Source organism: Larimichthys crocea, chromosome X, assembly GCF_000972845.2.
Source record: "Larimichthys crocea isolate SSNF chromosome X, L_crocea_2.0, whole genome shotgun sequence".
In the NCBI taxonomy this organism is placed as follows: Eukaryota; Metazoa; Chordata; class Actinopteri; family Sciaenidae; genus Larimichthys; species Larimichthys crocea.
In genome coordinates this window covers 1811566-1832972 of record NC_040020.1, presented here as the reverse complement: position 1 = coordinate 1832972, position 21407 = coordinate 1811566, and positions in this window count along the sequence as shown.

Below are 21407 nucleotides of genomic sequence, written 5' to 3'. Positions count from 1 at the left end.
GATTTTCCAGAAAAGCCAGCAAGTGGAACTCTTTGGCTGCTTTTATATGAAACGTAGACTTGGAATGGTTTCTGGGGTTTAAGCCATAATACTCGGTCGCATTGATTTTGACTGTTCTTTTGCATCTCTTATGGAATGCAAAGCTCAATCACTCGAGCTCCCTTTTCCCCATTACAGCACATAAACTGAGACAGTCTCTGCCTCAAGAGAGATCTTCAGCAAATATAAATCTAAACGATTGATCGAAGGTGATTTGGTATCCACATCATCCTGCGAATAAAAAGAGAGTAAGACGGTTTGCAAAAATTAGATTCAGCAGCCACTTCATTAGGTACAGCTACAATATAATCTAGTTATCCAGCATCAGCTTTTATTGATACTGTCAGAGAGATTTAACTCTTAATTTAACTATTGAGGTTGTTTTTTTTTGCAGTGGACTGCATTTTAGTCAGAGCTGCCTCTAATATATTGGCCACCCAGTTAAGCTATAAAATGCACTATGACCTCAATCATAAACATAAAGTACAGTGACAGTATCACAAGATTTCTGGATGTAATGACGCGCCTACATCTGAAGCTCTGACCTCCTGCTGTCACTCCTCTTTCCTGTAGGTGGCGCAGCCTACCATCATCATGCCATCAGTGGAACAAGTCCGACCAAAGAGTTCCTCTTAATGGGGAAACTATTCTGGATCAGGATTTCTCGCAATAAAATACAGCATAGTATCCCAGTTAATGCAGATACTTATGCACAATTATTAATAAAGAGCAGTGGGTAAGGGGATGTGATATGTATTTTTAATCAGCTTATCTTTGAGTGGATGTTAATAAAGTGATCAATCAAATGTAAATCTAGATATCTTTGAATACATTATTGCTGTGCCTGGTAGGAGCTGCAGTAATGACAAACCATCCAACGTGGTTAATCCAGCCATGGCACAGTGACAGTTCTCAGACTGGGAAGGAGTCCAGACTGGCTTCTGCTAAGTAACTGTATTGATATTTCTGGAGACACTTAAACAGTATTATGTTGGAAGGCTGTTCCAATTCCCAAAGTAAGCAGACATGCAGTTCATGTTAATGCTGTAAATGGCTCCAGTTAACAGGCAGTTAGAGTTGATGCAGAAACTTTCTGTAACAACATAATAGGGAAATAAAAAATGAACTCATGAAATATATCAAATATAAAATAAATATACTTAAATACTACCAATTAAAGGTTTTATACATGATGTCATATTTGAGACATATAGTTCAGCATGGATACATAAACATGGATGAAACAGATTCAATCCACAAATTATGATACGACTTGTGGAAAACGTAAATATTTCTGTCTTTAAGGGTTTTTTTGTTGTCGTTGTTGCAAAATACACGTTATGTGAAATGAAGACGGTCCACAGAAATCTAGCTCTGACGTGTTTCACGCTGTGAAATGTCCTTCTGAAATGTCACTTTCTTCCAAGAGCCTGAACACATCTTAATACGATCAAGTCACGTGACAAAAGTACCTCCATTGTCTGTCAGTAAAGTACAAAAAAAACTCATTAAGACTAAAGAAGGATAATGAGTAATAAGTGTCTTTGGCAATTACAGTACCTTATGTATGTTACATCAGAGTATATTACACCAAGTGAAAAGGAGGCTGGTAATGAAGACTTCAGATAAATGAATAATAATCAGAAGAACTATTTAATGCAGTCTATTTTCTCTGATTGGAGTTCAGGGAAGGTTCAGGGTCACGCCACTGCATCATGCAACATTTAATCTTATTTCACAGTTTGATCACTGACGGTGTTATATAGTAACAGATGCTATATCAGATAGATAGAAGAAAAACAATTTATTGTTAAAAACAAATATCTTCTTGAAAAAGAATTAGAGACGTCAACAGCGTCAATATTCCAACAGGAAGAAACAAAGACGGAAATAATATTACATTTTTAGAGTTTTTATACTTCATAAAACACAGAAACAAGCTTTAACGGCAGGACTGAGGCTCCAAACTACACGTGAATTCATAACGTGAGGCTTAGGCTCCAAACCACATGAGAATCTATAATGTCTGGTTATATCTGTATTGACTTTTAACACAGTAGTAAAGTTATTATGAATCCCTGATGCATGTGGGCTTTTATCTGATGTCAGGCAGGGGGATGAAAAAAGGTCACTGGAGTTAAATCTATCAGTTATTAAAATTTCACACGTAGATGAACGTGAGTAATGTAGGACTCTCTTATTTCACAATTCAGCAGACCAGGAGAAACTTTAGCATTCATTTGGAGTCCACCGGTTCCTGTTAGAGCTATCCAGCTCTTGCATGCCTGCATGCTGCACTATGTTCACCAGCTAGAGTTTTAAGACTAAACCAAAACAGGGATGTTGTCTGTAAACCCAATTTATGTTCCACATCGTCACCTAACTGTTAACACAAAAACATTGATTACAACAAATTTAATGGCCTCTATCCACGACGTGTTTTGGCAGCCTGTCTCGCAGGTTTTCTGGAGAGCCTTTGTGAAGCTCAGTGTGTGGTGGCTCTGGTTGCTGCAGTCTTGGCAGTCCTGCTGCTGCCGCCGCCTCCTGGTTACTCTAAAAATGGGCCAATATGTGGGTCGTGGGTGGAGCTGATGTGGGGCTGAATGAAGCCGTGGGTGCTCAAACAAGCCACCTGTAATGGTATCCTGTCAATCAAAGCAGCTGTTAATTATGCATAATTTTAAACCTTGGGGTGAGTTTTGATCAGTACAGTTGTCATGAACGGGGAAATTAGCTATAGAGACCAAAACAGCTTTTTGTACCAGGCTGTAAACATTTTTATTATTGCTGTTAAGTTGGACATTTTAACATAGAGGCTTATGGAGACTGGCTGGTTATGTAGCCGGCCTCAAGCTGCCATTCAAGGAACTGCAGTTTGCCGCTTGGATGGAAAAGATACACAATTATATAACATTATATTATGTTTTACATGCATATCTATTGTCATTCAATGCTTTTTTTTTTCTTTAAGATTATTTTTTTGGCCTTTTTATACCTTTATTGATAGGACAGCTAAAGATAGACAGGAAGCAGGGGGCAGAGAGAGGGGAAGTGACACGCAGTAAATGGCCGTCTGATGCGGGATTCGAACAGGGCCAGCTGCAGCGAGGACTGTAGCCTCCACACACGGGGCGGCCGCTTAAATCATTCAGTGCTTTAGTGCTGCCAAAATGCTGGTGACCTACACTCAGTAATGTGCCTGAATGCATCCTGCATAGACACAGACAGATGACTGAAGCCAGCGCCGGTTCTGGCTACATTTGCGTCCTGGGCGAACAACCCGAAGCTGCTGCTCTCCTGACATGCTGCTCACACTACACCTCCTGCATAGACGTGGTGCACCAGCACGATTTATTTATATAATTTATTGTGCACGCTGAAATACACACCAACATGATTACTGTAGCGTTTCAGATTCTATATCATAATTCGAGCTCTTATTATTTCTGTTTTTTACTTACTGACATGAGAGACATGAGTCCATTTCAGATGACTTCAACCGTGAAAAGGCTTTAGAGGGAACGGGTTATGTAAGAGGCAACATAGTTGATGGCTCAGTGTCTTGTCCAGCAGCAGCAGCAGCCTTGGGCAGAGGAGTGGTGTTGATTGCAGTAGATTCTCTGGAAAATCCCATCAACAATTTCCAATCTAACAGAGGTGGATTCTATCATTTTCAGAAATATGACAACCCCGAGTAAAGATAAATTGTTTGTATTTCTCCTGTCATAGTAAAATTGCCACACGAATGGCACATAGCTACTGTTTACACCGGGCTTATTTCAAACCGTGTCTGCCAGTTTGGATTGTCAGAACTGTTGATTTTGATTCCGTCTTTTTAGAAGATGTCACTTGGCCAAAACAGAAAGATCACCAGGTTTAATGAATAATCCTGTCTGTTGCTCTTAGGCTGAAATTCATATTTGCTATTTTCTCACAAATCACAAAGCCAAACTAATTCTCATATTTGCTCCAGTGCTGTGAAAACTGAGAGAGAAGAGAAAGGATCAGTGACGCAGGCCTGTGATTGTATGAATTCTCAGTGGCTGGAAAGTATAAAGAGAATTTTGATCACTGACATGTTAAATCCCTTTGTTTAATCCGCATACAAATGATGAAACTGTCATAGAGAACGGACTCTAAGGTGCCAGAGAACTGAATCAGGTTTATTCGGAAAGGGAATGGTGCAGTGTAGATGGAGATGCAGAGCTGGTGCTGGCAGTAATCCAGGGTGCAGGTGTGGAGACGTGACAGAGCCGACGGAGACGAGGCAGGTGAGTGGCAGTGAGTGGTTCTCCTGGAGCACTAGGAGATCACGGTTCGACAAGAGTTCAAGTATGATATTTTCCAAACAAACACTCAGCTGTAGTGTAATTACCATGAGAGTGATTAAGCAATCTGAGGAACATCTGGAAGGCCGAGGCGGCCTTTTATGCAGAAAGAGGTTGATTAATAGAGGGAGACAGACAGAAACACAAAACAACAGGAAGACTCTGGAAAAGGAGGCAAACAGCTTTCACACAACAGAAAATGTAAAATAGGTTCATTTGTGTCCCTTATATATAAGTTTATAAGAATTTAAACTGACACACGTTCTTTTTCAACAGTAAGTTGAAGTTAAGTTTCCTCCTTGAGCCATTTGGCTGCTTCGTTCTCTATCAATAACATTTCCTGGAGTTTTTGGGGAAGAGGCCAAATCAGTCTGGAGCATGCATTTGTGCATATTTGTGTCTGAATCACTCATCAAGTTTGACAAATGTAGATTTGAAGTGAAACCAAAAAAGCAGTTTTGTCTGCGCCCTCACAAAAAAAACAAAAAAACATAAGAAATGGCCCAAACAGCAGGGATTTCTTTCCTCATAGTTCATTTTCTACACTCAGAGATGACAAACCAGCATTCATATAACTTCTCATCAGGACATCTAGAGGGCTGTGTGCTCTACTCAGACAGCTATTCATCACGCTGACTCTAACCACTTATCTGTTGTGATTTATGCTGCCGCCATGCCACGTGCAGGTCCACATGTGAGAAGTCTGGATTCTTTGCTTTACCTTTCACATTTTCTCAGGCGAAATATCTCTCAGTACAATTTTAAAAAAAGAACACACACCTTTATACCATGCATAAAAATAAAGCTTTCTGTTTTCACATAGAAATGATGCTCGTGTTTTCATAACTGTATAAACGTAAAAGACCAATAGCTATACAGTTATTATGATAAAGCTCCAGGATCTTAAGCCACCTGTTGTAAATTTCCAACTTCCAAATGAATATGAATTTTTCTGTCACAAAATCCACCATGGCACCAGAACAAGAACTCGTAATCTGCCAAAAGTACGAGAGCAAACAACAGACAAAAAGAGAGAGTAAACGTTCAGCTTCGATCTCAGTGGATGATTTATATATTTCAGATTTGAGGCTGGGAGACTTTGGCGGCTACGTTTTATATTTTGCACTGACTCCACTCTCTTTGTTCCCGGAGTGTGACAGTCCAGAAGGAACTTAAACACATCAGCATCTTCAATGCATGAGAGCTGTATCATCAAACATACCGCACTCTTTTAGGACATTCTGCTGACATTTTATGAAAAAGACGATGTCCAATGATCACACAGGTGATCATCTATCCTCTGGAATCAAGTGCAAGTCCAGTTTCCACCGCCATGGGTTACGGTGAAAATGCTATGAACTTTGCAGACAATCAGAATCGAAAGTTTCTACTTCAAAAGGTAGAAAAACCTCATTATAACTAAAACACCAGCCTTGAGACATAGCCTAATCCAACAGTGTTATGTTTCACTCTATATGACTAGATAAGGATAAGAAAATATATCAAAACTTTCTGTTGTTTGGCCTTTGACAAACAGTATTTCCCCATGTGGGTTACATATATGGACAAAAACAACCTGCAATATTGCTGCAATATTACTTAAAAGTGTCCACACTGTCCCCAATATTAAGTGATGAGCACAAACTTGCTTTCGCTGCAGTAAAGTTTCCCCCGGTAGAGAGTGGACTTGAATTTAAACTGACTAAGAGAAAGAAAAGAACATTGGAAAAATATTGCAGTCTGGCTACAGAAGAAGCGAATGATTTGTCCTTAAGAGTAATAGAGGATGCAGCTAACAAGTCTGAAGCAGCGAGATACAAAGTTCTGGAATAAAAGACAATAGGAGAAGAATAAATAATAGAACTCTATAAAAGTAAGAATATTCTTATATATAATATATACAGTGATCAATTTCTGGGGCTAACCCTCTTTAGCAAATTCCCATACAGCTCCTGAACTGAAGGTCCATGCTGCTTATTGACAATTCGATTGACTCGCCCCTGTCATCTATTGTCTTTAAAGCTGGGGGACAAATGGCAGGCAGCATGAAAAACCTCTTTCAGTCCTTTGATCCTTTCCGCGGGCCAACAAAGAGGAATGATGGAGGAAGATAGGCTGCCTAATATCCTGAACATCCACAAAACAGACCCACGGAGGGCATCTCTGAAGCTATAGGACACTGTCTACAATCGGGTTTAAAAAAAACTTGTTTCAGTGTTTGATTTTATCTGCAAGTTAAACTCAGTAAAAGTGTTCTGCCCTATGGTGCACATCCAAGTCCATCCGAGTCTTACACTGATGTGCTGCAGGGGTCTATATCAAAAACTGAACTGAAGGAGTGTGCACGGGGAACTTGTTCTTCACTGGTGCAGATATCTAAAAACTTTGCACACCTGCAGTCCAGCAGATTTGTATGAATTATTAATTGTCCTGTAAGACGAGGGGCAAACTTTAACAGTGATTTATGGCAAGACAGCAGCAACAACCAGTTCTTCTTTTGAACTGAGCAAGCAGTGTTTGAAATACTGGGAGCTTAACTCTCCTAGAAAAGACCAGAGCTCCCCCAGAATCCTAAAACATTTCAGTTTTTTTGGGTCAATGATACAATACATAAAATCTAACTGAAATCTAATGTCATCTGTAATTTTTAACGTGTGTGCTGTGGTCAGTGCAGCCGAGTTTATTCTCTGTCAATAGCGCACCTCCTGCAGGGCATTCAGTTCAGCAGCGTATTCACTCCGTCTATCAGTTTTGTCCGCCTTCCCCGATTAGGTGCCTCTTTTCTGTCAGTCACAATGCCCCCTTTCCTCCAAAAAAAAAACAAGATAATGGAATGCATGCAGTGAACACCGCTTCACAGTGATTTTTTCCATTTTCTTTTTGCAATATTCGGCGTTCGCCTCTTAAAGCCTGGTATGTTTTTTGATGGTAGTCACCTCCAAGACTGGCCGCGGGGTTTCCTGTGAAAATAAATAAATTCTGTATTTCAGCTACATGAGCCTGTCAGGTTTATATTTTTTTTTGTTCATACATGTGCTGTGTATAGATTATTTAGTGTGAACCTGATGAGTAAGCACATCTACACCTGCATTTCGTGATGTGTTTGAGAGAGAAATAAAAGCTGCGGTGTCAACAGGAGTGTTTTAGTGTCAAACTAAACCTGTAGTTAGAAGCCAGCAGAAAATATCAATAACTCATTGAAATGTGTGTGAAATGAGAGTTCCACAAAATTACAATTATGGAACAGCATCCTGCAGTAAAATACACTATTCACAAAGCCATTTAGTGCTGCTGGAATAGCACTACTTCTTTCATATTAAGAAAAATACAATTTCTTTCTCTTTTCTCTTTCTTTTTTTAAAATACACCAGTTACCACCTACAGATGGGCCTCTTCTCACAGAAACAACCTTGTACAGCCAACACAACGCTACGGGCATTATTACAAATCTAACTAGCTCATGAATGAACTTGACAAGAACACTTTAAAGGCAGCACCCAGGGAGAAACGGTAGTCTATATTTGGAAGTGATGCAGAGATGACAGACCATTCCTTTGGTTCTTATGATGAAAAAAAACACAGAAACACATCTTTGAGTTCATTTGTTTCAGTTTCGGGAGAAATGCATGTCTTAATATTCAAGAGTATTGACCTACAGCTACTCAGCTATACAGTTCTACTCAGCACTGACAGAATTAGGGGTTGCCAACTCTTGACTCTTGCACTAGAGGTTTTTGGGGCCACAAACGAAATCTTGCTTAGGGCTACACCAAAGACAGATCACGAGTAAACACAGGGAAACAAACAAGCATTCCTGTTCACATGAACACCTATGGGAAATTTGGAATCACAGCCAACACAACCACCATATCATCAGTATGTTGCATCTAACATATCTAGAATATACACAGACACACGTTTGTAAGCTTCAGTTCAGTCTTGAGACAAAATGTGTGTTAGGTTTGCTCGTTCCTCAGTGAAACATTGCCATCAGCAAATTTGTGTGTACGCTTATCTGGGAGAGCAAACTTGACTTAATGTTCCTGCCTGAATCTATGAGCTCCATAAAGCATTTGAAATTAAAACATAAACCAAACTGGTTAGATATGTAGTTAGAATAAACTGCAGAGTTATTCAAGCAATACTTACCAAAGTACAAAATGATTTATAAGCAGCAGAGTCATGAGTTAGAAATTTCTGTGTAACTCTCATTTTAGGAGTTGTCAAATATTGACATGAGTGCTCAGGAGCACCGAGCAGATGAGTGGGGTATATAAAGACGTGGCTTCTGTTTTCATGTCAGCATTGGTACATTTTCCTACAAAACCTCTGACCTGTGGACAAGAACAGAACAGAATGCACAAACAAGCCGAGGTATCGACGTCTTAGAAAACATGAAATGGACAGCTATGTCATGCCCTCTCCATCCATGAAAGAAATAATTAATGACACAGATCCGAGGGGATTTAGAAGTAGGTATACCAAAAGTCGACTAAAAAATAAGTATATGTGTCTTTACACCTGCGAAGACACTGCAGTACATCGCTGCTTTAGAGTCCCAGCATGGTGATTGCCTTGGAACCACCTGTCAGCCTGTAGGTCTGTCATTTCATTCTTCAAAGCATGACAAAGAGAGGTTTTCTCACAGTTGAAAAAGGGGTCACATGTCAAGAGCTGCTCGCAGTCAGACCTCCTGGTATGATGACTGCTGAGGTAAAGTGATGATTATGGATAATGGAAAGCAGAGAGAATACCTCTTTTAAAAAAAAAACATATTCTGAATCGTATGCTAAAGAAGAAGTATGAGCATACCTTTTTTTTCCATCTCTTTTGTAGTTTCATCCCTCTCAAGAAGAGAAAAACTTGTGATGGTAGAAGCAATAAAGAAGTTTGCAACAGTCTGTGAGAGGCTTTATGACCTTTGTGGGCCGAACCCAAAAAAAAGGTAAAAGAGTAACAGCACATCTTCAAATTCTAGGAGGTTTCAAGAGCATGTAATGGTTTTTAGAAATCCCTGTAGAGGTTACCACACTAAATGAATTGCATTTGTAACTACCTTGGTCTCAGAGAAGGAGTCAGAGTCAGTAACAATCTCTTCAGAAGATTAAGCTAAGCTGTGCAAAATCACTGCAACCACATCCTTCAAATCCGTTCATTCCACTGCAGCATCGTTCCTGTCTACGCAGATCATCAAGATATACATTAATAACGTAAAAAATGCATGCAGAGCCCCTCAAAAATATGTATTTCTGTGGGAGAGTAGGCTGACAGCATATTTCATCCCTCTACCAAATAATGTAGACAGAATGCCCGAGTGCTGATACTGAAAGACGTGCACTCGCATCTCAATGAGATTTTCTCAATTACTCTTTTTATCAAAGCCATAGAAGGTTAAAAAACACAGAGTTGATGCAATTTTTTTTATAGTATCATATAGTTTCAGACTTTTATAAATATGCTAAAACATATTTATCCCAGACACGTTTATTACAGAATAAATTATGTTTTTCTGGGACAGATTTTCAAGTCACGGTTCCATTCTTTCTTGGTTTGTCGGATAAAATTGTAGACTAACAATAAGAAGATGTAGCCAATTATTCTTTATCCATGCACCCTTGCCAAACAGAGTCCCAGGTATAAATTTGCATCCATTGAGCTTTGGAAAATGTTTGTGGTCATAACACACAAAAACACAGAATAAAAACTTTTGGTGTGAAGTACACCTTGTTCCAGAAGAGACAGACATATCTACAAACCCAGCAGAAAAACAAACCATCAAGGCCATTTTGTTTGTGGACTTGTGCACTACACCAGCGCTATTCTTGAATGGCTTCGGGATGAAGCAGTGTACTAATTAAAACGACCTTAAGATGTCTAAGGTGCGAGGATCCCCCCCAGTCAAAACTACACTCGCTAGAGTTAGGACACAGTCAGGAATCAGTATTAAAGGACACCAAGTAGTGAAATGTGATGATTCATTGGTGGGAAACTTCCAACAGTCAGCAGAGGAATCAGTAGTCTTCGCTTTAGAAGTCTTACTGTTGGTGATGTGTCAAGAGGATCACCTCAGGGCCTGTATCGAAATAAACTTAAGCTGTCGAAAGCCCAACCCTGTTACCTGGAAGTTTCTTTAATGTACAACTAATCAACAAATCTGTCAAGATGAACAATTACGGACTCAAAAGATGCAAACATGAACCAAGAGACTGAATCAGTTTAATGTAGGTAAACACGAGGGAGAATGTGCAGCTCATCCAGAGGCAGTTGTGTGGAGTTCAGTAGTAAACAACATCTGGATGTGGCAGGAGGCTGGCAGAGGAGGAGGCTTTCCTGGGAGAGATGGGGTTGTCAGTTAGAGGGAGAAATCACAGAGAAGCAAAGTCACAAAAGAACACAGAATTGGCAAAAAGTGTTGTTACCACTAGGGAGTCAAACCAATCTGGAGACTGGTAGGAAGAGCTGCTCTTTGATACTGCAGCAGTTGATCGTGAATGGACAGGTGGTAAGGCAATCAGGCAGGTGAGAGGGAGATTGAAGGTCATGCCCAATAACACACTCAAGAGACAGAAAAGACAGACAGAGATACAAGAAAAGGAAAAAGGAAAAACACCGGCCTCCACATGACAAATACATTTTGGAAGAAACATAATGCCTTCTGGATTACAGGTTATCATCATAACAAGGTGTTTCTATGCAAAGCTGCCAAATGTTCACGTTTACCACTACCGCAAAATGTACAGACATTGTATTTCACTTGTTTTCCCCATGACATCCACCCATGTTCAACTGAAACATGATAACTGTCTTTCTCTAAGATTAAGTGTTAAGGCCTAAACCAAACCGCATGCAGGACATGGGATGTGGACCAATAGCGCTCAGTGTCAAAGTCCTTTTTATTCCCATCTAGTGGTGACATTGCAGATTGCAGCCAACGTAACGCTGCTTGCCTCACCCTCCCGTTCCAAGCACTCGTGAAATGGTCCTATTGAGAGCCAATGTTTGGTCCATCCTTTCTTGGTTTGTAGGAATATGACGGTTCAACATGGCAGACTGACCCGCTCCCTCTGTAGATATAAAAAACCCATTGTAAGGTAACAAACACAAAATAATTCTTACAGGCAAATGAATAGTTATGCTTATTCTTTTCCATTTCTGCCAATAGATTGGCTCTTTAACGGACCGTAAGAATCATTCAATTCTAAATCTGTTCTACCTATAATTGATAAAGCAATATACGCCTCATCCAAAATGTAATAGGAACAACTGTTTTGTAGTATATAACATACCTTTTTAGGGAGACCACAGGGGCTGACAGCACCCGTAACTCCCAAAGAGCAGTAATCTCTCATAATATTCCAAGCAGCAGTCTCATGAGTAACAGCTAGACAAAACAACACAATCTAAGCTTACTGATAAGAAGCTCAAGGATCAGTGACTTTACTCCTGTTTGGTTTATTCAAAACTTCAAGGATTCTCTGAGAAAACTAAAGAGCTGGAGTGAGATTAACCAGCAGACAGCAGACTTTTCTTTCTACAATTTATTCTAAACACTCACTCAACCCAACATTTCCTCCGGCAAATCATCATCCCTCATTGTCTTTCACGGACTCGGCTTTTTCGGTCTACCTCATCTTCGATCTCAAACATCCATACCGGTGCCACAATCTATCCTGTAATGTAGATGACAGACAGAGAGAGAAAGAGAAAACGTCTGTCTATTACCTGGTCAGATGAGACCAATAAAGTCAACAAGGTCACCAAATGTCACAAACATTGTCGACGCAAGTGCAGATAAACTTGTTTCCGAACTTACTTACTTACTTTGTTAAGGCAAAAAAATAAAATCCTTCACTTCACTCATAAAACTGCATAAGAAAAGAAGTGGAGAAGCCGCTCTTGCTCTTTTATTAAAAAGCATGCTGTGTCTCATTTATCTGCAGACAACCAAAGAATTGTGCTGGCTTTTTTGACGGCATTGCAAACCTTCTATCATTTGGATTGCCTTTGTGTCCACAGTTATTGTTATATAGCGATTGTATTGTAAGAACAATAGCACTAAAACGCTCCTGTGCTTGGAATAATGGACTGAATCAGCATATGTCACTGTTTAAGGCACCGCTATAACATGAACTTGTCTTTGTGTGTTTGTGTGCGACTGTTTAACCCATTTTAAACCATCCATCCATCCATTTTCTTTAACCACTTATTCTCATTAGGGTTGCGGCGGTTCCGAGGACAAAAGACACCTTGGACAAGTCGCCAGTTCATCACAAGGCACATAGAGACAGACAACCATTCACACCTGCCTTCACACCTACACGCAACCAATTACCAATTAACCTATTATGTGCATGTCTTTAGACAATGGGAGTAAGCCGGAGTACCTGGAGAGAAACCACAAAGAAAGATCCCAGCTGAACCAGGAACTTTCTTGCTGTGAGGCGACAGTGCTCACCACTACACCACGTCTGTCAGTGATCTACGTAATCAGTTTCAGTCCCTGAGTCACTGGATTGTTCCTGTTAGATTTCAAACAGAAAATAGGTTTCCACAGCATCATATTGGTAGAATTACATAAAAATAATAATGAAATCAGACAGAATTGTGAACTCATCGGCCTGTGGGTGGAGTGGGTGTATTCGAAGGTCAGAAGGTCGGAGTAACAAACACTGCAATCATATACAGTAATGACTTGAACGTCCTCCAACCTAAACAGGAAAATAAGTCATTTGTCCATGTCTTCCGGATCAACATATAGATGCATTTTCTGATCTGACCCCTCTGTCAGAAGGGCCACATCATTTGTCCATTCCTTTAAGAGCAGTAACAAATCACAGATGGAAAATAAATCAGTTTTATGATGTGGTAGTAAAGATAGCTTTAGGGAAAGATCATGGTTTGAGTTAAGTACAAAGGTTACAGGAAACATCAGGGATTGGGTTAAAATGATTACGTTGTTAGGGTGTAGAGAGCTTCATCGCCATGGTTACAATAATACCATGGTTGTGGTCATGAAGACGGTGGTGGTCATGCTTGGACAGCTGTCTCCTGCGTTAAGGTTTGTGTTTTTTATTGACATATCCATCCACCAAATCCAACCATGACCTCCTCCGTGCTCCGACTTATCGCTCTGCAACAGCATCCTCTGACGCCCTCTTTTGCCCATTTCATAATTACTACAGTTGCCTACAGTTGCCTACAGTTGCCAAAGGGCTCTGCCATACGATGTTCTGGGGCACTTGCTGAATCCTCCTTTGCAACATCTCATTGCAACCAAAAGTGAGAATGGGAGTTCTTGAATCACAGGGAGAGTAGGGTTAAATGGGATTTCCAAACTAGTTTACAGAATATCACAAGGTTGGTTGTTGCATTGTTTGCACAGCAGAGACAGAACAATCTAGAAGATTTGGGGAGGTTGAAGCAAAGTTTTATACAGAAGGTGTTGATTGGGTTATGAGCAGCAGTGGTGTGGTGAAACAGAAGGTAGGGGGAAACAACAGGAAGCATGCACAGGAGGAGGCAAAACGACTCCATCATAACAACTTCTCGTTTAATTGCCAGACATCAGCAGCGCTGCAGAGAGTAAATATCTCTCCTTTATCAGGTTGTTTCCGAAAGGACCTTGTGTTTAGACTGCAATTTAGATGGTTCATAAGAAGCAATCACAGAAGCATTTCAAACCTCCCAATTCCCAGTAAAACTTTTAACTGTTGTTTTCCAGGACTAAAAGTTGAGTCTATAAATCAAAAGCAAGTTGTCCTCAAATGTTCTGCTGTTAAACAAAGATAATAAATGTTCTAGGTGTCGTCCTCCTGTGGTACTGGCTCTAATTCTACTTTTTGATTTTTGTAATCAATCACAAATTGTACCTTTAAGACGGAGAAATATCTCTCATTACAACACTGGCTGCTTCCTCTACCCATCTCACACCTTTAACCCTTAACACGCCTGCTAATACTCACTTAATACACATTGCATTGAGCTGTTCTAATGTCTTCTTCCATAGTTGTCTTCTCCTCCTCCTCCAGCTTCTCTCCAGCCCAGTATTGTTGTGCTAATCCGACTGTTACTTCCTCTGCAGTAATTTGTTCCGTCAGGGCTTGCAGTCATTATCCTCCTGACACACACACACACACACTGCATCATCAACAAGACACATTTAAATAATGTTTTAACAAAATGTGTGAGTGAAGTGTGAACTCCAGTGTTAAGGGGACGCTTCAGTGGGGAATCCGCCGTAGCACCCAGGCATAACAGACCCGCCTCGGGACTCTATGCAGAGGAGAGGAAGAAATAGGATAAAGAAACATTTTGGTGGGGGGAATGCAGAATATGAGAAAGTTAAAGAGAAGGAGATTTATAGCAATGTTGGCAGTAGCATGGTTGAGGTGTGGTCCTGCTGATAGCTTCATTGAAGAGAGTCCTCCAGCTGCACTTAAATTCAAGTTTTTCACAGTATTTCCTAGGGTTTCTTCTGAAATAACACAGTTGGATTTCAAATGGAGCTCCTTACACTAGCAGCCATAATGTTAGAAATAATGGATGACATCAAATATTACACACAAATATTGTATATTATATAATTATTACCAGTGTTGTGAGCAAAACACAGCGGCATAATGTATGATTAACTTTCTCAATAGTGAAATATGTAGCCTTCATCCTCCAGCTGTTAGTTGCAGGGTATGTTTCTCACTATTGGAGTCAGAAGGTGAGTTTGCATTTAAAATTTTAATGTAATTTCTAGAAAATCTGAAAATAAAACAGCTATTTCAGTATATGAATATGGATGGAAATATAGTTTACTTCCTGTGTGCTGTTTTTATACACACATGCACGCACTTACCACATTAATGGATATACTTGCCCTGATAATTACACCATGAAAGCTTCATGTTCAACCAAGCTGTGGGAATGATACAGCGATGAGTCACCTAAAGATGTACGAGGAGGAAATTAATGGGACTGTACTTTCATCACCAGCAGCGCCTAAAAAAAGCTCCTTCCATTTCCCCTTACTGTGTAGGTGACCATTATGTACGTCAATGTACTTTATGGCTTTACTTAAACACGACGGATGTTTACAAGGACAAATCTGAACGCTTGTATTATTTGACCCCTGGTAATAAAGTCTGTGCTTGCACTAATAGATTCTATCAGTCCATCAGCACCAGTTTTCTTATTATTTACTTTGTTTGTTTGGACCCTCTTTTCCATAACCAAAAATCCCCAAATGGACACCCTAATGAGAATCAGGACTTAAAATCAAAGGATGAGAAAAATCAAGCACTTAGAAGATATAATTATATGTACAGGATGTTTTTGAAATGAAAATAAATGCACTGTTTTGTGCAGCAATGTGCACAGGGAGTGTAATCCAAAAGATAAAAGGTTATTAGAAGGTGTGTGTTAATGTAAGGTGTAGGGTTTTGAATAGGGAGAGTGAGAGCCAGTGTCACAGGAAGAAACTGTTCTTGTAGCTTGAGGTTTTGGTCCTGATGGACTGCAGCCTCCTGCCAAAAGGGGAAGTGTCTCAAACAAAAAGGTTTGTGGATTTGTGGATTGGGTGGGGTCATCACGATCTAACCTGCACGCCTAAGTGTCCTGGAGGAGTACAGCTTGTGAGTAGATTGTACATTGCAGTCAATAACCTTCTCAGCAAACCAAATGACATGCTGCAGCTGATGTTTAACTCCCACTTGAGGCCCTGGGAGATGAACGTTCCCAAGAAGCGGAAAGACTCTACAGTGTCAAGATATTGATCTGACATTAGAAGAATCTTCCCACCAGCAACCTCAACAACAAGCGGCTCATTTTTCACACTGTTTCATGGTTTATTAACCATAAAGACTGAACCGGAAGCAACATTTGCATGTATATAGGGCTTTTGTGTGTGTGCAGTGGAGGTAATTGAGTGATAAATTTAATAAAGTGAACATGACCAATCGTAACGAGGTGTCTGAAATGGACAAAAGACAACCCAGGTCTCTTTGCAAGTACTGCAACAGGATTCAAGAGCTACTTTGATTACTTAGAGGGTAAATGCCATTGGAGACTGGTTACATTTATTTAAGCATCCTGCGGATTAATATACACAAGGATATGCTATCAATATATTCTAAATGTCACATATGATAAAGTTAATAAAGTTTTCCCCTCTTTGTTTACAGACATTTATTAACTGTCACATAAAGATGGAACATCGTCTCTTAAACACAGAGTGTGTACAGTGTATGGTTCATACATCAGATACAAGTCTGTACTCAAAAACTGTTATAGTCTGTTTACATTATATTACATTACATTACATACATGCATTAGCAGATGCTTTACCAAAGCGACTTACAGAGGAGGACATAAGCTGAGAAAGGTGTAAAGGAGCACAGAGTAGTTGTTAGTTTTTGTTAGGCAGGGAAGATTCTCGAAACAGAAAGGTTTTTACAAGTTTTTAAAGGTAGAAAGGGATGTTGCGGTTCTGTAGCCGTTGGTAGGTCATTCACAATTTGGGGACGACCACAGAAGAAGAGTAGAGTGACCTCGCTTTGCGAGAGGCGAGGGTAAACTAGACGGTTTGTATGAGCGGAGCGTAACGCCTGGTCGGGACGTGAGCCTTTAGTGAGACGCTGAGATAGGCCGGGGCAGATCCTGAGGTGGTTTTGTAGGCTTAGCCAGAGCTTTGTGTTTTAATTCTGGCAGCTACAGGCAGCCAGTGTGGGTCGCTGAAGAGGGGGGTGACATGTGACCTTTTAGGTTGATTGAAAACCAGTCGCGCTGCGGCATTCTGGACATTTGCAAAGGTTTGATCGCGCAAGCAGGTAGGCCAGCCAAGAGCGAGTTGCAATAATCAGGCGGGAGCTGACGGTAGCCGTATCAGGAGCTGAGCGGCATATTGGGTCAGGTACGTTCTGATTTTTCTAATATTGTACAATGCATAGCGAATGACTTCGCTACGGAGGAAATGTGCTCAGAGAGAGAAAGACGATCATCAAGTACGACGCCCAGGTTTTTAGCAGCATGGTTAGGGTAATAGTGACAGTACCAATTTTCAGGTTGAAGTCATGGCAGATTGACTCATGGGCAGGGATGACCAGGAGTTCGGTCTGTTTGAATAATAAGGGCCAGTCTCCTATTTAGGCAGCAGGGAAACCTGTTCCATAATGAATCGGCTACATTATGGGAGGCAGTGAAATAAGCAACACATTACATAATAGATCTGTTCAGAAAAACACCACCCACTGTCAAACATGGTTTCTTTATGCTGCCGTCACCAGCGGCATCAGACAAAATCATCACTCCTCAGCTCGGAGAGGTGAATCCAGCAGAGTGCTCTGTTGGTTCTTTCTCTTTATCATCGCCTGCTGCATGTAAGGTCTTTCTGTTTCAGGCTTGTTTTGAGGCTGGCTTTAAGATGAACAGATAAAGTGGTGTGTTTATTGTCCTAACCGAGCCTATTCCTGCAATTTCTCAGCTTCATGTTTTATCCCTCGATAACTCCTGCAGCCTCTTTATCTCCTTTTCGTTTGCACTTTGACGCCTGTGTATGTTTAGAAAAAGATGGTTCATGTCAGCTGGAATAATTCTTACAGTGGCAACAACCTCAACATTTCATACAATACTCAGTTCCTCATCCAAACCTTAGAATTATATTTATTTTTTTAATCTAGGTCTTGGTGCTGATGACTTGCCTGTCTGAGTTCTTAATGATGAGCTGTTGGATTCACCAATGTTGAGCCCTCGCAGCCTCTCTTAAAATATTTGCAGTATATTCAGCATGTTTGTGCTCAAGACTCTCTGCCTTGTTTTTCTTTTTCTTCAACTTGTTTTTCGACTCACCAGACCGGCTCTGTCGGGCAGCAAGGCAACCAATTACGCTGCACTTGACTTGAACGCTTTTGGTTTCGGTCCAGTCAAATTACATCAACAGCTACAATACCAAACTGACACCTACTCAAATTACATCAACAGCTACAATACCAAACTGACACCTACTGACTTCCTGAAGTCTTTTGATTCCCAAACATGCAGTTCAGACAGTTTTTAGTTGATTTTGCTGGAGCTTGATATCGATGTCAGATTTCGGCTGCCTCGTCAATGCACAACACGATTGCCTCAAACAGCTTATTGAACATGAAGGTTAGGTTGACTGAATGATTGACTTGATGTGTGGGATTGGTTAAACCCCCTGGACGGAGCCTTTGTTGACTTTAGTTATATATACTGTAAAGTCTTTAAAAAAATGTCATATGAGACAGGACTCCAGGCTTGATTACATGGATATGAATTCAAGTTTTTGATCCTGTAACCCCATGTCAGTGTATTTTACTGCAAGGTTAATTTTTTATGAGGGCAAATATTGATTTGTAAAGCCGAAACCTGTGTACGTACCTAGGGGAGCGGTCTCTCTAGTGCAAGGTCGGGCCTTGTTTCAAAACTTCACATAAAAAAACATGTGTGGACACGTGATATGTGACCATGAAAGTATTCTCACAAGGGTTCTGCAAGCGCGAGGCCGTGACAAGTACAAGCTTGTCGAGTTGACTTTTGACACACAGGGTGACGGGATGAAACAGACAGTGGCTGAAGCCTCACCTGCTTTGATTGGCCACTTGCAACACCTACAGTCTTCACAGTCTTGGACTGTGTCAGTGATCAAACCAAAGAGCCAATCATAGCTCAAAGTTAGCAGTTAAAAAGATCCTATCATATGCATGAACTTTTCTTTTATGTGCATCTTCAGATTGTGCCAGGCCATCTATACAAAGCTGGTATGTATAAATATCTCTTTGTAGTAACACCTAAATTCCACTGGGGAGCCGGAGTTGATTGCGCCAACAATGCGTTAGAATCCGCAAAGGTTTCTTGATTGTTATTGCGACCAACAGTGTCAAGCAGATCGAGCTGGCCCAAAGTCAAACACATAAACGAAATACTTCTGAAGATGTATGATGCTGCATGGAAAATGGACCAAAACAGCGTCATGCCCAGTTGAGCGAGTCTGTAAATGTGGTAGTCTGGACGTTTGGACTCACTGTTTAGATCTGTTGTGACATTCCCAGGGTGTTACCACTCTATTGTAGTGTTTAGAGGAACTCTATTTGTATGCGTGAAGCCTTTTGTTGCAATTTCCCCCCATTATTCATTGATTTTAATAAACATTATACAAAAGTGTTTGTGTCAAGAGCTTACTCATACATCTACAAGAATAAACTCAAGATAAGCTTATTGACTGAATGTTGTTCAAGAATACACTGGATTGCATCTGTTGAAGTTGTCCTTTCACAGAGGATAATTAACACCGGTCAGTGAATGATGAATGCTGCAGCTCGTCATGCGTGCCAGTGAGAGAGAGGAAAACCTGCAGAGGATTCAGCAGAGGATTCATTTTAACAATGTTTAAACAAGATAAGGAAAGGACAGATCCTCTCAGTGGCTTATCTTTACAATTATATTTGCTGATGGTGGGTTGAATTAAGCCTGTTTTCTCAAACAAACCACCCGTAATGGCACCGATCTGTCAATCATAGTTTAAGTTAAGTTTTAATAGGTGAATTTTATAGAAATTCAGCCTCAATACAGATGTCATGAATGGGGAAATTTGCGATCAGGCTGTATAAATATGTTTATTTCTGCTGCGAAGTTGGACATTTTTATTATGGGGGCTTATGGAGATTGACTTGTTCTGGAGCCAGCCCCAAGTGGACGTTTGAGGAACTGCAGTTGTTTGGCACTTTGGTGTTGGCTTCACTTTACAGCCACAGAGGTTGCTGCTCGGCTATAACCAAAGGTGACAGAACAGTGGATTTAAACGTTTCTAAAAACTCTGTTTGAATAATAAATTTTTTTCTGTTTTTAATTGTCTTTTATTTTGTTATTTTTGTTGTCCATCACCTTGTAACTCTTACTCTTTCTTACTTCAAACTTTCTGTCTCAGTTCCAGTCTCCTGGTACATCATGTAAGATATAGCTGAGGTTAAACATTCTTTTGGGGGCTATAACTCATGAACATCTCCTGAAGTTTTTTTTTCCAAACAGTGTTTAAAGGGTCTGAGGACAGAGGGTGTTTCTCCCTGTACAGATTGTAAAGCCCTCCGAGGCAAATGTACTTTGTGACTTTGGGCTATACAAATAAAATTTGATTTAATTTGATTTAAAGACAGAGAGAGTTAAACTTATACTTCTCCCTTTCTCTCAAACCTGCACACACACTTACTCACTATACTTGTACACACTTGAAAGTCTCCTTTAATAGCCTTTCTTGCAGCAGACATTGTGTCGAGTCATAGGGGGAAAAGTACACGTCTGACTAATAACATTCACGATGGCTCGGTTATTTTAGATGCTCGGAACGGGATACCTAAATGGAATAGAGCCATTATTTATGTTATTAATTACACCCGTGTTTGACAAGTCAAAATGTCTGTTGTGAGAAAGGTCGGTTGCATAATTTCCTCATCCACACAGTTCGGTTGTACACGGGGGGGGAAAAAACGAGAACTGTAAACATCTCAGAACACACTCACAGATTTATCAAGTTAACCTTTTCACTGTCCAGAGTTACACACAAACAAGCTGACCTACCTGCTTGTAACATCACTCATGAATAATACAAATCTCAGGCCTGGCAACCTGAGGACCCATCCCCTGTGCTGTTTGTATTTATCTATATATTTGAGTCAGAGGTTAGGTTGGACTCACCGGAGTCGAGTTTCAGGTCGAGCCCTGAACGAGGCAAACTAATTGCATGCTGCATGCTTCACTGGACCAGCTCAGTGTTTTGTGGATAGTCCAGGAAAAGCTCAGGTGTTACAACAACTGCTCTGATCCATCTGAGAGCCCCATTACGCCATGAGAGTATGACTATCAGCCAGCATGCATGACAACAGGAATCTAACCATCATTCATTTGACTATTACACCTGTGCTTTTCCTACTCTGGCATTTTCATTTCAGATTCTCAGTTCTACTGTTAGTATGCCTCTGTAGTACACTCTGTACACTTGTACTGCCTGACGTAGCGCACTGATTTCACAGGTATGTTTGG